Raw genomic sequence first — 20,170 nt, forward strand, 5'->3', positions numbered from 1 at the left:
TTTCTCCAGGGTTTTTCTTTTTCCTTTTTGGTTAAGCTCTAAGAGAAGTATTTCCCTTATGAATGATAGGCATTCTAGTGCATTCAAAATATATATTTTAAAATACCAGGTTACAGAGTCACAGTGGCTAGATGCTGATACCAAAGAAAAGATAGCCAGGACCTGGGTCTGATCAAAAGACCTGGATTTGAGTCTCCCTATTTGCATACCCTGGGAGCTATTCTGACGAAGTAGAATGGCAGTTTGAATACCTGGTAGTATTTACACTGCCCTCTTAGCCCGTGTATTGTTGATTTCATTTATACTGAATATGTTTGTTCTGAAAGTCACTGAAATGAATTGTGCTCTGAATGAATGGAAAGGCGTAAGTGAAAAGTCTTATGAGATAATGAGCATCCTGCAGAAATGTGGGAGCATAATAATTGGGCCAGGAAAGAGTGTTTTCAGAAGAGCCCTGAAACCCAGAGAGAGAATTTTGGATTAATGTAATGGAAGTTGAAGCCATAGAAGGTTTTTGAGAAATGGACTATCACTGTGAAAGGGATCTTCAGCGTAGATTAATCAGGTTGGTGGAGCTTAGGGTGGATAGTGAAGTAGACTTGGGAAAGACTGGTCCAGAGACAGTTTGTCAGAGTCTATGAGAAGAGGGATGGACCAGAATGTTAGACCAGTCATAGAGATGGGACTTGTTTGGAGAGAACTTTGTTGCCTTTTTACCTTACTTGATCTCCTTAAGGGGAATGATGTACATTCAAAGGAGTAGGTTAAATACAAGTAAATTACTGAAGCATCTGGCTGTAGCTTTTTGGAATGTACATCCATCTATCCATCCTACATTCTTTCCTCCCTTTCTAAATTTATACTTAAGAGTCAATCACATTTCCCCAGGTAACAGTCCCAGCGTAGCACTATGTTGGAGGCATAAAAACAGGTAATGAATATGAAAGTGACTCCCATTGTAAAAGCAAATTTGAAACATCATGGTTATTATTATTTAGTTTTCATCCCTTTTGACTTCTCTTAAACTCATGTTTAGAATAGGTGGGTAGATACATGTATTGCTTTGTACATTTGAAAATAAATACATCCTTCAGTGATCTAGTTTCTTCTTATTCTGATTCCTCCTGCATTTTTATGACAGTACCTTCTACTAGAAAATTAGTTCATCAAGGAAAAAGGAAGACTTCCTTTTCTTCAAGACCTAAAATGATCACTTTGCTTCCCTCTCTAATGCTCTGAATGGAAGAGGCACAGCAAAAATGTTTGCTGTTTCAATAACATCTCTTTTATTTTCCTCATAATAATAAAGAATAGTCATATTAAGTTACATTCCTACAATAAATTTTCAGTCCTCTGATAGGGTTTTCTTTTGTTTCAGAAATTCAAATAGTTTAGAAACAGTAGTCAAAAACAAGTTCATTGAGTTCGAGTTCAACATTTCATGGACATCTCCTGATCATCGCTTTATGGTTTAGTCATTGACATCCAATCAGACTACCCGCCCCAGTGTGGAGACCTAACAGGCAGGCATCCTCTATTCTCCAGTAAAAACGCTACAAAATATTGGGTTTGCTCTGGAAAAACACAAACTAACTTTTTGGTCAACTCAGTATTACTACAAAGTCAAGCATGCAGTTTCTCAAGTCAGAGAAAGATATATAAAAATTTAAAGATTATCTCATCCTTTCCTTCCTTTACAGTGTTGTAACTTGCATACATTACCTTCTGGAATAGAGTGGTTCAGCCTTGTAGTCAGAGTTGATCAAGCTTAGCTTTTCTTCAGATGAAAAAAAGAATTGTTATTTGACAACTGGCCAAAAGCCATGACCTGCATGGCAGACGCCCATTGAATACTTGAATGTAGTGAGGGCAGATGGTGAAGGCATGGCGTGTGTGGCCGGGGTGACTCGAGAGCTTGAAGGTGACTCTCTTTCTCCTTGTTGTTGCTTTCTTAACAATGCTATTTATTCCTGTGCTAATTTCCAAGGTGAGCAACGCGATGAGAAACGTGCACCCCACTCCACTATTCTTGCCTGGAAAATCCCACGGATGGAGGAGCCTGGCGGGCTTACAGTCCCTGGGGTCCTAAAAAGTCAGACACAGCTGAGCACTTCATTTTCACTCTTGGCTGTGAGATATTATTTGCTAGCATCCCCTCATGCTTATGTTCTCTTGTTGTTTGGTTATGTCATATTTGCTCTTTATGAATAATCAATAGGCACACTCCCTCGCCTTAAACCACTGCCTAACCAGCTAATAAGAGGCACAATTTGTCTTAGCAGCAATGTTGTTTGTAATTTCTGAATACTTCCTAAAGGACGAACAATGAATTAATTAGAGCTTGAACAAATGAAGTTAGATCTAATTGTCATGGGTAGAGAAGATATAAGCATAGACTGGTCATAAACAGCAAATGGCCCACTGCAAATGAATATGCATTTTCCTCACATATGCTCAGTTAATCACAGACCTAAGTTGGCTGGCTTGTATCAGTGTCATTTTCAGAGACGGCTTCATACGCCAGTTTATGCAGGAAGTTTTACAGTGAGCTTCTAGTGAACTGTACTGTACTAGGCATGGAGGGGAATGCAGTGACAGAGCTGACCAACATCCTGCATTAAGGACCCTAGAGTCATGTAGGTGGGTGAGACATATAAACACATTACGAAGTGCTATGCCGTGAGTCATATCAGCCTGTCTGGAGAGCATTCTTAAATTCTCTATTCTCTGGATCAATGGCTTGCAAACAGAACAGTGAAGTATGTGTATTTTACACCCTGATCTGGTATACTCCTACTATGTGTGTGTGGAAAAAAAAAAAAAAATGAATAAATAAATATGCACATATACATGTACCTGGGCTTCCCTGGTAGCTCAGTCAGTAAACTGAATCCACCTGCAATGCAGTAGATGTGGGTTTCATCACAGGGTCGGCAAGACCCCCTGGAGAAAGAAATGGCCACCCACTCCAGTATTTTTGCCTGGGAAATCCCACGGACAGAGAAGCCTTCTATGGTTCTCGAGTCAGACACAACTTAGCAACTAAACCACCAGCACCATAGATATATCTATAAGGTAAAGATTATACAAATCAATATTTACCATTAATGTATGTAATCAGTTCAGTTTAGTCACTCAGTCATGTCTGACTCTTTGCAACCACATGGATTGTAGCACGCCAGGCCTCTGTTCATCACCAACTCCCGGAGTTTACTCAGACTCATATCCATTGAGTCGGTGATGCCATCCAACCATCTGATCCTCCATTGTCCCCTTCTCCTCCCGCCATCAGTCTTTCCCAGAATCAGGGTCTTTTCCGAGTCAGTTCTTCGTATCAGGTGGCCAAAGTATTAGAGATTCAACCTCAACATCAGTCCTTCCAATGAATATTAGGGACTGATTTCCTTCAGGATGGAATGGTTAGATCTCCCTTTAGTCCAAGGGACTCTCAAGAGTCTTCTCCAACACCACAGTTCAAAAGCACCAATTCTTCGGCACTCAGCTTTTTATAGTCCAACTCTCACATCCATACATGACGAGTGGAAAAACCATAGTTTTGACTAGACGAACCTTTGTCGGCAAAGTAATGTGTCTCCTTTTTAATATGCTGTCTAGGTTGGTCATAACTTTTCTTCCAAGGAGCAATCGTCTTTGAATTTCATGGCTGCAGTCACCAGCTGCAGTGATTTTGGAGCCACAAAAAATAGTCTCTCACCGTTCCCACTGTTTCCCCATCTATTTGCCATGAAGTGATGGGACCAGATGCCATGATCTTCGTTTTCTGAATGTTGAGTTTTAAACCAACTTTTTCACTCTCTTCTTTCACTTTCATCAAGAGACTCTTTAGTACCTCTTTGCTTTCTGCAATAAGGGTGGTGTCATCTGCATATCTGAGGTTATTGATATTTCTCCCGGCAATCTTGATTCCAGCTTGTGTTTCTTCCAGTCCAGCGTTTCTCATGATGTACTCTGCATAGAAGTTAAATGGTCAGGCTGACAATATACAGCCTAGAGTACTCCTTTTCCTATTTGGAACCAGTCTGTTGTTCCATGTCCAGTTCTAACTGTTGCTTCCTGACCTGCATACAGGTTTCTCAAGAGGCAGGTCAGGTGGTCAGCTATTCCCGTCTCTTGAAGAATTTTCCACAGTTTATTGTCATCCACACAGTCAAAGACTTTGGCACAGTCAGTAAAGCAGAAATAGATGTTTTTCTGGAACTCTCTTGCTTCTTCGATGATCCAGCAGATGTTGACAATTTGATCTCAGGTTCCTCTGCCTTTTCTAAAACCAGCTTGAACATCTGGAAGTTCACGGTTCACATACTGTTGAAGCCTGGCTTGGAGAATTTTAAACATTATTTTACTAGCGTGTGAGATGAGTACAATTGTGTGGTAGTTTGAGCATTCTTTCGCATTGCCATTCTTTGGGACTGGAATGAAAACTGACCTTTTCCAGTCCTGTGGCCACTGCTAAGTTTTCCAAATTTGCTGGCATAGTTGAGTGCAGCACTTTCACAGCATCATCTTTTAGGATTTGAAATAGCTCAACTGGAATTCCATCACCTCCACTAGCTTTGTTCGTAGGGATGCTTCCTAAGGCTCACTTGACTTCACATTCCAGGATGTCTGGCTCTAGGTGAGTGATCACATCATTATGATTATCTAGGTCATGAAGATCTTTTTTGTATAGTTCTTCTGTGTATTCTTGCCACCTCTTCTTAATATCTTCTCCTTCTGTTAGGTCCATACCATTTCTGTCCTTTATTGAGCCCATCTTTGCATGAAATGTTCCCTTGGTATCTCTAGTTTTCTTGAAGAGATCTCTAGTCTTTCCCATTCTATTGTTTTCCTCTATTTCTTTGCATTGATCACTGAGAAAGGCTTTCTTATCTCTGCTTGCTATTTTTTGGAATTCCACATAAAAATGAATATATCTTTCCTTGTCTCCTTTGCTTATCCCTTCTCTTCCTTTCACAGGTATTTGTAAGTCCTCCTCATTCAGCGATTTGGCTTTTTTTTACATTTCTTTTCCATGGGGATGTTCTTGATCCCTGTCTCCTGTACAAGTGTCACAAACCTCCATCCATAGTTCATCAAGCACTCTGTCTATCAGATCGATTCCCTTAAGTCAATTTCTCACTTCCACTGTATAATCATAAGGGATTTGATTTAGGTTATACCTGAACAGTCTAGTCGTTTTCCTTACTTTTTTCAATTTACGTCTGAATTTGGCAATAAGGAGTTCATGATCTGAGCCACAGTCAGCTCCTGGTCTTTTTTTGCTGACTGTATAGAGCTTCTCCATCTTTGGCTGCAAAAAATATAATCAATCTGATTTCAGTATTGAGCATCTGGTGATGTCCATGTGTAGAGTTTTCTCTTGTGTTGTTGGAAGAGGGTGTTTGCTATGACCAGTGTGTTCTCTTGGAGAAACTCTATTAACCTTTGCCCTGCTTCATTTTGTACCCCAAGGCCAAATTTGCCTATTACTCCAGGTGTTTCTTGACTTCCTACTTTTGCATTCTAGTCTCCTATAATGAAAAGGACATCTTTTTTAGGTGTTAGTTCTAGAAGGTCTTGTAGGTCTTAATAGAACTGTTCAACTTTAGCTCTTCAGCATTACTGTTTGGGGCGTAGGCTTGGATTACTGTAATATTGAATGGCTTGCCTTGGAAACGAACAGAGATCGTTCTGTCGTTTTTGAGATTGCATCCAAGTACTGCATTTTGGACTCTTTTGTTGACCATGATGGCTACTCCATTTCTTCTAAGGGATTCCTGCCCACAGTAGTAGATAAAATGGTCATCTGAGTTAAATTCACCCATTCCAGTCCATTTTAGTTTGCTGATTCCTAGAATGTCGGTGTTCACTCTTACCGTCTCTCCTGTTTGACCACTTCCAATTTGCCTTGATTCATGGACCTAACATTCCAGGTTCCTAAGCAATATTGCTCTTACAGCACCGGACTTTGCTTCTTGTTGTTTTTGCTTTGGCTCCGTCTCTTCATTCTTTCTGGAGTTATTTCTCCACTGATCTCCAGTAGCATATTGGGCACCTACCGACCTGGAGAGTTCATCTTTCAGTGTCCTATCTTTTTGCCTTTTCATACTGTTCATGGGGTTCTCAAGGCATAAATACTAAAGTGGTTTGCCATTCCCTTCTCCAGTGGACCACATTTTGTCAGAACTCTCCAGTATGACCCGTCTGTGTTGGGTGGCCCTACATGGCATGGCTCATAGTTTCCTTGAGTTAGACAAGGCTGTGGTCCATGTGATTAGATTGGTTAGTTTTCTGTGATTGTGGTTTTCAGTCTGTCTGCCCATTGATGGTGAAGGATAAGAGGCTTACTGAAGCTTCCTGATGTGAGAGACTGACTAAGGGTACACTCTGATATTTTCTATCCTATTCAGCCCACCCTCCTCCCCCCTACTCTGTCTCTATCAGTGCTGATTGCAAACCTTTCGTTTTGTTTCATGACCCCTCATATGGTTTGGATTCAGCATTGCTTCAACCCAAGCTCTTTTAAGAACAGATTCTTTTTTTTTTTTTCAACCTGGATCCTCAGCAGTAAGCATGTGGAGTCCTAACCACTGGACCAATAGGAAATTCCCAAGAGCAGGTTCTGTGTTTTGTATGTTTTGTCCATTTTTCATCCTTGTCACCTATTGGAGTATGTGGTATAGTAAGCACACTGACTGTTTGCTGAATGAGTGAAGAAATTTTTGATCGATCCTTGACAGATAGTACAGATATATTCCCTATAATCCTGACTGACAGAAATAAAAAAAAAAATTACGTGTCTTATTGTGTCCCCTCCTTGTGATACATATAACAGGACTATGATCTAAATATTGGGAAACAATCCATGTAGACCAAGTGGAAGCAAAGCATCTACCACCCTCAACTTTTAATACATTTTACTTCATTAATGCTCTCTCTTTATTCAGTATGCTCTTGAGGATTTTTTTTTTTTTCTGAAACCATGTATTAAGGAATGAAATCTACCTTCAATTATTTATGGTTTAAATTAATACAAATAAGACTTTCTGGCTTGCTGTGCTGATACTCATTAATAAATATTTTACTGGGTATTAGGAAGATTCAGATTGACTAAATGAGGTTCTTTTTCAGTATAAACAAAAGCCCTTGTGTGTATGTGTGTATGTTTTTTTTCTTTCCACAACTGTGCCTGCCCGATTCTTCCGTCTGGCTTTCATTAAGGCAAATGAACGTTAGATGGGTGCAACCTCAGAACGATAGGTCTTTGGGGAACTGGAGTCAGCGGGGGCTCCGCTGTGAAATAATCCCCTCGTTAAACCAAATTTAATCTCATTAGCAGGGTAATTGTGCTGTTAGGAGAAATGGCCAAACAGGTTAAAGAGAAACCCACATAGTCTAGTTATTCTTTCATTTTTGTCATTGAAAAATGGAACGCTGAACCGAGAGGCAAAAGATGCAGATTTTGTGTTTGGCCTAACTATGTGATCGAGTCTTAAAAAATTCGAGGTCTCTTGCAGCTCCACGGGCCTGCGTATGACACTGGTATTATGTCACAACACTACCTGGAATCCTTTCCTATAGAAGCACACCAGTAGCCCAGGTTCCTGTCATGTCTGTCCTTTTTATACACGCATTTTGCCCACTCACTTTTCCAACCAAGTTGTATGTATTTGACTTTGCCAGTGTTTTTAAAACTATCAAAATATCCCAAACTTAGTTGTGAAAAATATGCCTTTCCATCTTTGGAAATGAGCGCATGGGGAAATTTTCTAAAATCATTGAATCTGTGACCATTTATTTTGCTTTCTTCTGAATTTCCATGCATATGGGCTTTGCCATTTTTAGGACAGGATATAGAAGAAAGAATAGTGAATAAATGAAGAGCCGGATCGAAGTATAAGGCAGAGTCTTAAAACTTGATAGCAGGGTGACTTTCAGTAAATTACGTAACTTGTCTACAGTTCCTTCATTTGTAAACTGCAGTTCCTTCCTTTGTAAAACGGAAATAATTATCACTATCAAAACATCCTCCAAAGCAGAGTGAGGTTCAAGTATGTGGAAGTCCTTTGCAAGTGCTAACAAGCACTGTGGTTGTGAGAGATCATCCTGTAGCCACTGGCCTTATGACCTGGCATCCCTTGCTCCTGGGTCATGGCCTATCCATGGTCAGTAAATGTTAACTTTAATGAATGAACAAATTAGATATTAGGGAGGTTCACTGCCAGGTTTCACATTATTGATTTCACCTGAATGATGATTGCTAAGAATTTGTCAAAAATAGAGTTGCATACTTTTTTAAGAGAGAAAACACAACAAATCTCTCCTGTCCAGTTCAGTTCAGTCTCTCAGTCATGTCTGACTCTTTGTGACCCCATGAATTGCAGCACACCAGGCCTCCCTGTCCATCACCAACTCCCGGAGTTCACTCAGATTCATGTCCATTGAGTCAGTGATGCCATCCAGCCATCTCATCCTCTGTCGTCCCCTTCTCCTCCTGCCCCCAATCCCTCCCAGCATCAGAGTCTTTTCCAGTGAGCCAGCTCTTAGCATGAGGTGGCCAAAGTGCTGGAGTTTCAGCTTTAGCATCATTCTGTCCAAAGAACACCCAAGGCTGATCTTTAGAATGGACTGGTTGGATCTCCTCGCAGTCCAGGGGACTCTCAAGAGTCTTCCTGTCCAAAAGGAGCTTATTACAGAGCCACTGAAGCAAAATGTGCACGTGGGGAATGATATTAAAAAATACTTCAAGGTGTTGGTAATTCTGAATGCACATAAGTAACAGTCTGAATACATAAATGATAAATGTAGAACTAAGTGTTGTGTCTGTGGCTGTGATTTTGTATTGTTAACCTCATAGCAGTCGTCAGTTGTTGTGCACAGTTGGCCCTCCATACGATGGTCAGCACAGAAGACTGACTGCACTATGCTGTTGTATTTAAAGGATTTGAGCATCCGTGGATTTGGTATCTATAAGGAGTCCTGGAACCTAGTATTCGCTAATACCAATAATATTAGGGTATTAATATTATATATAATATATATAATAATTTTCAAAATGATAGTATTAGGTTGCTGCTGCTGCTGCGGCTAAGTTGCTTCAGTCGTGTCCGACTCTGTGTGACTCCATAGATGGCAGCCCACCAGGCTCCGCCATCCCTGGGATTCTCCAGGCAAGAACACTGGAGTGGGTTGCCATTGCCTTCTCCAATGCATGAAAGTGAAAAGTGAAAGTGAAGTCACTCAGTCGTGTCTGACTCTTTGCGAACCCATGGACTGCAGCCCACCAGGCTCCTCCGACCATGGGATTTTCCAGGCAAGAGTACTGGAGTGGGTTGCCATTGCCTTCTCCAGTATTAGGTTATATATATTATGCATATAATTACATATAATATAGGTAATGTTACATATAATAATTACATATAATATATAATAACCTAATGCATATAATATATATAACCTAATACTATATATTATGCATAAAATATATATAACCTAATACTATATATTATATAATATATATAACCTAATATATAGTATTAGGTTATATATATTATATACATAATATGTATGTGTAATTTCTCAGAGGAAATTTACAGCCAGTCTGATGAGTTAGATATTTTTTTAAAAAGTTAAATACAAAACAAAGTAGGTTTTTGAAATGAATTTTTCCAGTAAGATGTATTTCATGTTTGTGCAATGGTAAATCATATTTTCATTACATTTTTCCATTGCTTTGAAAACAGGAAACATTTCTCAGATGAAATCAGGGCTTACATTGGCTTTTTTAAAAAATAATGTTCAAACTACTTCTATAGGCTTTTTCTGTTTCTCGCATATTCAGTAGCAATAACCAGACCAAACGTGTAACTCACTGAACCGAGTAACCTTACTGTCGACCCTGACTGTTGGACTGGTCTTTTATCTGCTCTGTGTTTTAGGTATTTGTCATCAGTATAATCTCAAAGAGTATCCATTCTGTGGGAACTGATAGTATTGTAATCGAAATTCTTCTCTAGAGTCTCGTTTTTTCTTCAGAAACATGTATATTCCATCATTTTAATGTTTCTTCGATTGATAAATATTAACCTACAAGTTAATCTGCAGACAAGAGGCTTTCTTTTTTTCTGTATTATTTTTACATACAAATGTAATAATCTATGCTGCTCTGGATCTCAAGATTTTTGAGCAGAATTTAAAATTCTGATTTAGCCTTACAGAGGATATGAAAACCTGAATAAAGGAAATGGTAGGAATATAACGTGTCTAATTCCTCCAATAAGTAGACCTATTTATGAAACTATAAAGAAGAAAATGAGTGAGGCCTCTGGAAGGAAAGGAGGACAATAATAGCAGAATGCCAGCTAAGATGGCTTAAAAACATTTAGCTTAGTTCATATTCAATATTAAGTTGATACTACTCCAGCCCTTTTTATCATGTTAAAACCCTAAGAGTGTGATATGACTCTCAATGGCCAAAAGCAAGGCTCTCGAAAGCACAAAATCTCTTCTAAGTAGTAAAGAACTCTTTTGGAGGTAAATCTGAGGAGAACTTTGAACCATTATAGAAAATAACTTTGTGAACATGTGTAAGATAATTATAGATATTGGTCTGGAAAAGTATGGAGATGGGAGCAGGGGTTGGAACCAGCAGTGTTTATGAGAAGACGAGCATGGCCTAATTGAAACAATCAAATATGTGAGTAAAGGAGATAAAAGCAAAAAAGTTTAGGCAAGCAATGTCTGTGACTCTCACATATCAGATTTGTCAGCTAAGGGATCACTCGCTGTTTTCCAGGTACTTTTTCTTGGAGCACTTTGCATTCAGGTTGGCAGTTGATCAAGTGATGATAAACCTAAGAGCAGGATATGAAATAATAATAAGCTAAGTTCAGAAACAAGGTTAGCTGCCAAATAGGCTCATTAGAGATAATTCAAACTGAGTTTTCCAAAGCATTCATTTATTAAATATAATCAAATCCATCCTTATTGAAGAACAGTGAAGGTGAGAACCAAGTGGCCAGACCATGTCTTCCAGCAAATATATATTGTAATTTTATCCCAGCAGGCTCGCAGTTCGTGTTTTGACACATGACATACACCAAGCTCTGACTTTTATCATTGATGGCAAAGTAGTATTCAGTTTAGGCCAGAGTCGGTAAATTTCACATTACCAGGAATGTGATCAGGATTTGATTTGTTAATGGTGTGCCTAAAAAGGCCTCATATGGATAGATTTCACATAATGCATCATTTAACTTCACAGCCTTTTCTTTTTTCTTTCACTATCTCCGTTCTGTCTTTCACCTTGTTTAGCCAGCCATATTTATACCTTAAAACATAGCCTTACAGTAGCCTATGCATTGTAACCCTTCAGAAAAGCACTGGCCTTTTAGACAAGCCTAACCAACTTGTGATAGAAACATAATATTATCATTTCTTAAAACATTTATTGACAGTGTCCACTGTACTTGACATAGTGTTATGTGCTTTGAGTGTGATTGGAAATGTGCAAAGCACAGTTGCAGCTCTAAAGGAGCTCGATTCTGATAGGAGAGAAAAGCGCCTAGGGAGAAGAATGACTAATGCTATCTGATGAAGTAAAATAATTCAAATTAATAAACTGGCTTAAAGAGATCAGGGAAAACCATGAGTGAGTGAGCTTTGAATGAGTCCTTGAGGGGAGATTATAGTGAAAATGACAGTTTTTCAAATATCCACTGTAGCTTACTTGTCACAATATAGAACATGCCTAGATGAGCTAGAAAAAGACCACATGGACACCATGAAAAAAAAAAGTTTTGTTTTGTTTTTTAATGTAGAGAATACATAGAAAACAAAATTTGATGAGTAAAAGTTGAAATATGTTACTTGTTTCTTAATTTCCTATTAAGTGCTACTATCTTCAAGAAGCAAGACACCTCCCGTCACCTCAAGATGTTTACAAAGTAGGAGGGAATACAGGCACCTCAACAGGAATATTCTTCGGACCTGGGGTGCTATGGGCGGGGGGCGCAAAGTGAAAAGCTTTCAACTGGACTCGAGGGACAGGCGTCCTGGAGAAAGTATTTCTAAGCTAGATGCTGTTGGGCAAATGACATTTGAAACAAGAGGTGTGGGCAAAGTGTTCAGGCAAATAGACCACCGTGGGCAAGACCTGGAAGTAGGAAAGAAAGCAGGGCTAGTTCATGAAAATGCAAGCAGTTATAGTCTGTGCTTTAGTGAAATTAATATAGCAGCTGTATGTTAGATATTAATGCATTGAAGGAAGAAGAGATGAAAGATGGAAAAACCAGTTAGGCGATTGTTGTGGGAAAGCCTGGGAAATAAATTACCTTTATTAAGTTCCACCTATTCATCTATGTCATCTAATTGAATGAAAGGCTAAAGGATGCTGCCAGGTGTTATAAATGGAGATGCGGGGAAGTTTTCCCAGGGTATGGCATGGAACTGTTGAGGTGGTACCATTCATAGCGTGTGCTATGGTCATGGCAGTCCCTGGGCAGGGTGATTTCACTGTGAATGCTTTAGCCCCTAGAACAGTCCATGACCTCAGGTAGATACTCCATAGATACTTCTTAAATAAATGAAGGAATAAACAAGTGAATCAAGAGACAATGTAAAGAAAATGTCTCTAAGTCTGGAAGTGTCTTGCATGAGTAACGATGCTGAAAACAGAAGGAAGTGAAAGATAAATAAGTTTGAGACTGGGTGACTGAAAGGGAATGGTGCAAAAATAGAGAACGCAGAAGGAGAGGATTGAAATCACTAGAGGGTGGCTCTGAGATTCCATTTTGGACGTCGTTTGAGTTATCAAGAAGATATCCAGAGAAAGTATCTAACAGGTGATTTAAAAGGCAGCTTAGGAGCTTGGGTAAAGAAGTAAGGAGTAGAAATCAGATTTACTACATTTCAAGAGAAATAATTTATTGTTTTCTAATATTTGTATTTAGCAATATTAAGGTCCTCTCAATCCACACAAAGTTCGACTACATCAGTACACATGCTGGGGTTCTCAAAATGAAATCGTTGATTGTGTTCCCCTCAGCAGCCCTCCTCAAGAGATCTAACCTCAGGAAGGCATAAAGGAAGCAAATCGTGGCAATTGCTTAAAGCAGTGCTGCCATGTCATTAGCACAATATAACTCTCAGCTATTAATGTTACTGTTATTTTTTCATTTGCTCAGTTTCATCATTTATAAAATACAGATATTAATGGAGCAGATTTCAGGGAGTTATTGTGAAAACGGCAGGAAAAAAGTCTATATAAAGCTCTTCAGTCGGAACATGGTAAGACCTTCCCAGGTGGTGCCAGTGATACAGAACCTGCCTGCCAATGCAGGACACAAAAGAGATGCAGGTTCAATCCCTGGGTTGGGAAAATCCCCTGAAGGAGGGCATGGCAACCCACTCCAGTATTCTTGCCTGGAGAATCCCATGGACGGAAGAGCTCAGTAGATGTAAGCAGTTATTAGCACTGCTCCTGCTCACATAGCAATGGTAGATTTGCCAGATTGCTCTGGAACACTTGAAATATATTTAATATATTATACATAAGTTTCCAGGTGATATGATAGACATTTTATAAGTTGAGATTCTTTTTCTTGAAAAATTTTCTGACATCCTTATCTTCTATTAAAAAGATGCAAAGGAGAGGTGATTTTACAATTAAATGAAAAGGATAAAAACAATTCCAGGCCTGTTGGAAGAAGCAGGACTATCATTTTGTCTTGAGTTTTATATCAAGTCCTTATTTACATGATTTTTTTTTTTTTTTTGGTTAAAAAAAAAGGACCACTTGATATTAAGAGTTAGCATTGGAGTTATTTCAGTTTCCAAATTACATGCTTAAAAAATTTAAACAGCTGTCATTATAAAGAGGCTTACTTCATTTTACCTAAAGTGCTTCTCAGTCTGGAGGGAACACTTAAGTATAGTCACAAATCACTTGCTATCACAAGTGTAAGGTTTTTTTTTTTAAGTTAAATTTGTTTACAAGCCTGCAGAGCTCAAATTGTGTAGATAATTTTCTTTTCTACCTTTAGTTAATGATTTCTGCCTCTTTTCTCCTCCAGTCCTAGGCATGAATTTCACTCGTTACAAAGAGAGCACCCAAATCCCTTTTTATTTCATTAGTTCAGTAAATTGTCTCCTAGGGGTTTAGACTGAGGACATGATTGGGCTTTGCAAGGATGAGCTTGTTTTGCACTTTCAGCCAGAAAATCTTTCTATACAGAAGTCACAGAAAGTAGTTACACTCAGCGTGAACAATTACAGGCTGTTGGGGGAGCCTCTTCCTGATGTGCTGGTGACTTACTCCTATGAATTAAGAGGCAAATGTGCTCCAAAGTGCATTAACCTTTATGGATTTTTTCTTCGGTTTTCATGTTCCCCTGATTTATGGTCTTAAATATGCCTGTTGCAGCTGTTTCTGAACGAGTCCCTTGTAAATCATTTCTAAATGATCTTTTCCAAGTGAGATAATCCAAGTCAGTTGAATATATCCCCAGTCAATTCCTCTGAGGCTTCTTTCCTTCTTTGCCCAAGTTATTTCCAGTTTGCTCCATGGCTTAAATGTCATGTGTGTATGTGTGCTGAGTTGCTCCAGTCGTGTCTGACTCTTAGCGACCCCACGGACTGTAGCCTGCCACGCTCCTCTGTCCATGGGATTTCTGAGGCAAGAGGACTGGAGTGGGTTGCCATTCCCTTTTCCAGGTGATCTTCCTGACCCAGGCATCAAACCTGCATCTGCTGCCTTGCAGGTGGATTCTGTACCCACTGAGTCACTTGGTACCAGTCAAGCATGGCAGGAATTTTGAGTGTGTTCTGTATATTCATAAAAGCCCACTGTTCCCCTTAGAGTGATGTGCAGGAAGTGTCATGAGCACATAGTTCCCTGTTATTAGTGATGTTTGGCATCCTTTCGCGTGGGCCCATGTTTCTCCAGAAGAGTTCTGCATTGAGCAAGCAGTGTTCCTTCTGGGTATGAAGATGGTCTTGGATTTGAGGGAAAATGTGAGTTTTTTTGTCTCCTCATAACTAATGTGTCATTCTGGCTATAGGGTGGCTGTTACTGCTATTGTTTGCATTCTTTCCATAAAATGAAAACACAAAATCAGTTTCAGAAAATTCAGAAAATTTAGAATTCTGGCTTTTAAAGCACAAAATTATTTATTCATGTCTCTGTCATAAACAGTGCTTCACTGCTTATTGCTAATCAAGTTTTAATGTAGATATTTATAAATACCTGTATCCTGTGACATTATTAAATGTACATACATTAAACGTGATGGTGAGCATGGTGACATGGGGATTTACCTCTGAATATGCTTGATGACATAAGCAGATTTTCTGCAGGCCTGTAAATGTCTCATAACTTTTCACATAGAAAGCTTGAACTTAAGGAAGGGAAAGAGATGGTTCAGATTTTTTAAACTGTCTTTAAAGCCATTGTGCAATAGAAGAGATTCAGAGCTTCTTGATGGAGGTAAGCATGTTACATCTCTGCAGAGTGGCAAGACTGGATTAGAAGTTACTTTGGCAGAAATGGTATGTTGCAAGATCCTGCAGAATGCAAGAGGTCAGAGGAATAAATCACATGTAACTACTGGTTCTAATACATAAGATCAGGAGGAAAATCCCAAGCTTTTCAGATAAATATTGTGTGTACATAATGCAGCCCAAACTACCAACACATGTGTGTAATAATATGACAAATCCAGGAATAATAAAAGTGAAAAGAATTAAAATGTTTTATGTTGTATGATATACATTATATACAGATGTATGTATTACAAACAGAATTAGCAGTAAACAGTGACATATTGTTTGTGAGAGAGCCATGAATGAATTCCTTGTAGTCCAAAAGCCAAAATTCTTAATTTGAATTTTCTGAAGTGTATACTTTTGATTTGTATTTTAGTTCTCTGGAAAGATGTTATTTCCCCATGACTGGATTCAGGTTATGCGCTTTTTGGCAAAAATACTCATTTCTGGTAAGAGGTGCTGCTGTGTTCTTCTCTGTACCATGTCAGATGGTACATGGCGTCAGTTTGTCCCATTACTGCTGTCAGCTGTAGGATCTTTTAAATTACACAAGGAGCTCTTATTTACTGTGAGCAACTATTTTTATTCAACTGAGTATTGCTCTCATTGCAACTTCTTGAACACAGAGGATCCAAATTGTATTTTAGGATATTTCCAGCTGGTAGCAACCATAATCATTGACTGAGATGAAATGGAGCTTTACAATAAGATGGAATTTGTGATGAGGAGTCTGGGTTAAACAAGGGGCTTGGGAAACTTGAGTGAAATTTTAATTAGTGTGATTTTCTTGGATAGAAATCAAATCAGAGTAAAAATTTTGAAAATACTAGGTTAAGTGTGGGTACTGTGTGCTCATGTATGTGTTCCAAAGTACACATGCTTGTTATAAGAAAGAATAAATTTAAAATATAGGGGGAACTTGCTATAAAGCACAGGGAGCTCAGCTCAGTGCTCTGTAATGACCTAGATGGGTGGGATGGGAGGGAGGGTCAAGGGGGAGGGGATATATATACACATATAACTGGGTCACTTTGTTGTAGCACAGAAGCTGACACAACATTGTAAAGCAATTATATTCCAATCAAAAATAAAATATAGGTATTACATATGTACAGATTTTTGGAGATCCCCTGGTTGATGGTAATTTGAAAATAAAACCTTTGGTAAAATAGTTATAAACGGCAACATTAGAATTTAGGAAGTAAGATCCATGCTTTAGACATTCAAAGACAATAAGGATAGATTGCATACACTCTTTGTTTTCTGGTATATCCTGCGCTACTGCTTGAGGATTGGGAGGCTGATCTGAATAACGTTCTTCAAAAATCCCGTAATTAGATACTCTGCATCTTTCATTATGTAGATCCTTCTCTTTGATTCTCATTGTCTCTCTTTCCATATACACAGATGTACCTGCATTTTGTGTTTGCCTTCTCATCGTTTACAAGAAGAGGAAATCCCCAGTGTGAAAGCACTTCACAAGATTAGATAATACCCTTTTGACGGGGTTCCATCTGTGTTCCATTTTAACTTTGAAGTGAAGTGTTTTCTTTCCTAATGAGATTCCTTTCACTGTTAAAAATTCAATGTTTTCTTACTTCCAAAGAGCTGATTAGGAGCATTGTTGGAAAAACTGGGTTTTTTGATGCTTCTCTTCAACACCCTTGACTCTGTCTTCTGTCTTCCATTCAACAGATGATTTTTTAAGGTACTTAATAGGTGAAAGGAGCCATGCAGCATTTTTTGGGAATCTGAGGGAAATAAAATATAGGCTCACCCATGAAAGATGATGAGGAAATATTCCTAGTACTTTAACTCATGGAAAGAATTCCACAGAAGCAAAATGAAGATGTTCACTGTAGGCTTATCTATAGTAAAGCCAGGAAGCAGCATTGATGTTCCCTAATAGATGTTTGGGCTTCCCTGGTGACTCAGACAATAAAGAATCTGCCTGCAATGCAGGAGACCCAGCTTCAGTCCCTGGGTCCGGAAGATCCCTGGAGAAGGGAATGGCAGCTCACTCCAGTATTCTTGCCTGGAGAATTCTGTGAACAGAGGCTACAATCCATGGGATCGCCAAGAGTCAGACATGACTGAGTGACTAACACTTTCACTTTTCACTTTCACAGGGATGTTTAGGTTAATAATGTGTTCATTAGATGATGGGACTTCCCTGATAGCTCAGTTGGTAAAGAATCCACCTGCAAGGCAGGAGACCCCAGATCGATTCCTGGGTCGGGAAGATCCCCTGAAGAAGGGATAGGCTACCCACTCCAGTATTCTTGGGCTTCCCTTGTGGCTCAGCTGGTAAAGAATCCACCTGCAGTGTGGGAGACCTGGGTTTGATCCCTGGCATTGGGAAGATCTCCTGGAGAAGGAAAAGGCTGACTACTCCAGTATTTTGGCCTGGACAGTTCCATGGACTGTCTAGTCCATGGGGTCACAGAGAGTCGTACATGGCTGAGTGACTTTCACTTTCATTAGATGATGAAGTGAGTCTTAGGCTTACAAGCACTAACCTCTGTGAAATGGCTAATATGAAGTAGTGTGAACAACCTTATTGCATGAAGCAAAAAACAAGTGAGAATATGGGCACGGAGTGGAGAATACTCTTTCAATCCAAGGCATCTGTGGTTGAGATATAGGATTATTTTCTTCCTTTCTCTCTTTTTCTTATAATCTTTCATTTGGACCTCCAGTCCAAATCGTTTGGGGAAGGGCACTATTTATCAGAGAGATCACACTCTAGTTTTAGGAACTAAGGGTAAATGAAAGGACCTATTAATTATTTTATTCAATACTTGATTCAGCAAATATTTCCTGAGACCTACTATATGCCAGCAGTAGACTAGTCCTAGGCCCTGAAGATACAGCTGTGAGAAATTTAAACTTGACCCCTGGCCACATGGGGTTTTGGTCATTCCTACATATGTGCATTGCTGAAATAGTCCAAGTAATAATCTAATGGCCCAAATTGCCAATTATGGATAATTGCAAGGCAAAGTAAAGGAGAGAGTGAAAAAAAAATGATAAAATATGTCACACTTTGTTTTAAATCTCCAGCCTCATCAGGGTTTATGCACTGATAGTAAGTATACAAATAGCAGCAGCCACCACCTACTTAGCAGTTAACTATATGTCAGCCTCTGTGATGAGCACTTGCATTTTATTTCCTTAGTTAATCATCAGAGTAAATCCTGTGTGTTACATCCATTTACAGAATGCACAAAAAGGATGAAGAGAGGCTAAGTAACCTGCCCAAGACAGTACATTCAAGATTCAGACTCAGGAATCCCTACTTTCCGTGTTCCACCCTTGGCCATCCCACTTCCTAAACCTTTCCTCTCTGCACAGACTATGAGTTTGGTTCACCTCTTAGATGCCTAGGGACAATCTTCCTCTGTGTCCTTCCTGTCTAAGAAAGGGCGTTTTGCCCATTTGGTGTGATTGCTTCTCATTCTTGACCAGAGTGTGGAGAAGAGGCTGGTGAGACGGCCCTAATTTTTCTCTTTCTTTCTCCCCTCATGTCTCATGTCTTCTGCACAGTGGGACCCTCCCAGCTCCAAAAGCAGATTTAGAAACATGTTGAATGGGTCCCCTCGAGTCAGAGATGACACCATCAACCTGACTGTGTCATTTTAGACGGATGTGTATGCTTTAGGGAATAAATGATTTGTATCCGAAAAAAATCATTTGGCTGAAGGTGATGGAAGCTGCTCCATCCGTGCTGCTCAGAGTGGTTTCAGATTCGAGGGGCACCAAAGGCAAATAAGGGACTAGAAAAAAAGAAAAATGGGGTAATTTAGAGCCTTCTGTTACTTTGTTTAGGAGCAGGTTAACTACTAAAAATCTCCTCCAAATAATTGGTCGATTTTGAAAATACAAGAAGTATTTCTGTCAGAGAACGCTTCTTCTAAGACCCATGGGAAAGAATAAATAGGGATTCTGATGACAGGTGTATTTATTTGTTATCAGATTGGTAACAGTGGTTGTCTTTCAGAGTCAGACCAAGGGAACCGGGATGCCCCTGGGTGGAGGGTTTCTCTGTGAGTTAGATGAGATCAGAGGGGATCACTCTAGCATGATGTGGGACCTGGAGATCTTAAAACTATAACCATAGTTAACTATCTGCTCTTTATTTCTTCATTTCTGCTCCCCCCCCCCCCCCCGCCCACCTTCTACGCAATCTCTTCTTAAAGATTTATTGTATCTTATTTTGGGTCAGGCCTTAAAAACATATATATATTTATTAACTTATTTATTTTTATTTGGCTGCGCCAGGCCTTAGTCGCAACATGGGGAATCTTTAGTTGAGGCATATGGAATCCAGTTCCCTGCTCAGGGATCTAACCCAGGTCCCCTGCATTGGGAGCCCAGAGTTCTAGCCACTGAACCACTAGGGAAGTCCCTTGGGTCAGGCTTTTACTTCCCTTTAGTTGTTGACAACATCAGTTAAGAAATCTCATTGCTGTTTGTCATGGCTTCTCTGTGTCCCCTTTCCTGGGTGACTTTTGCACTGTAATAATCCTCTGTGTTCTCTTTCCTGCCCCCACTCCCCCTCCAAGGGCCTGGAGGTTAATGGAGCGTTTAACTGGTGATATGGAAGAGTAACCATGATGTATTTATT

At 39.4% G+C, this 20,170-nt stretch overlaps 1 protein-coding gene across 3 annotated transcripts in view; it reads left to right on the forward strand.

Moving 5' to 3' along the window:
* Nucleotides 1–20,170, forward strand: part of EXOC4 (exocyst complex component 4) — an 806,015-nt gene that overhangs the window by 545,303 nt on the left and 240,542 nt on the right. The window lies entirely within an intron of this gene.

The sequence above is a fragment of the Bos taurus genome, chromosome 4 (assembly GCF_002263795.3).
Source record: "Bos taurus isolate L1 Dominette 01449 registration number 42190680 breed Hereford chromosome 4, ARS-UCD2.0, whole genome shotgun sequence".
NCBI classification, from domain to species: domain Eukaryota; kingdom Metazoa; phylum Chordata; class Mammalia; order Artiodactyla; family Bovidae; genus Bos; species Bos taurus.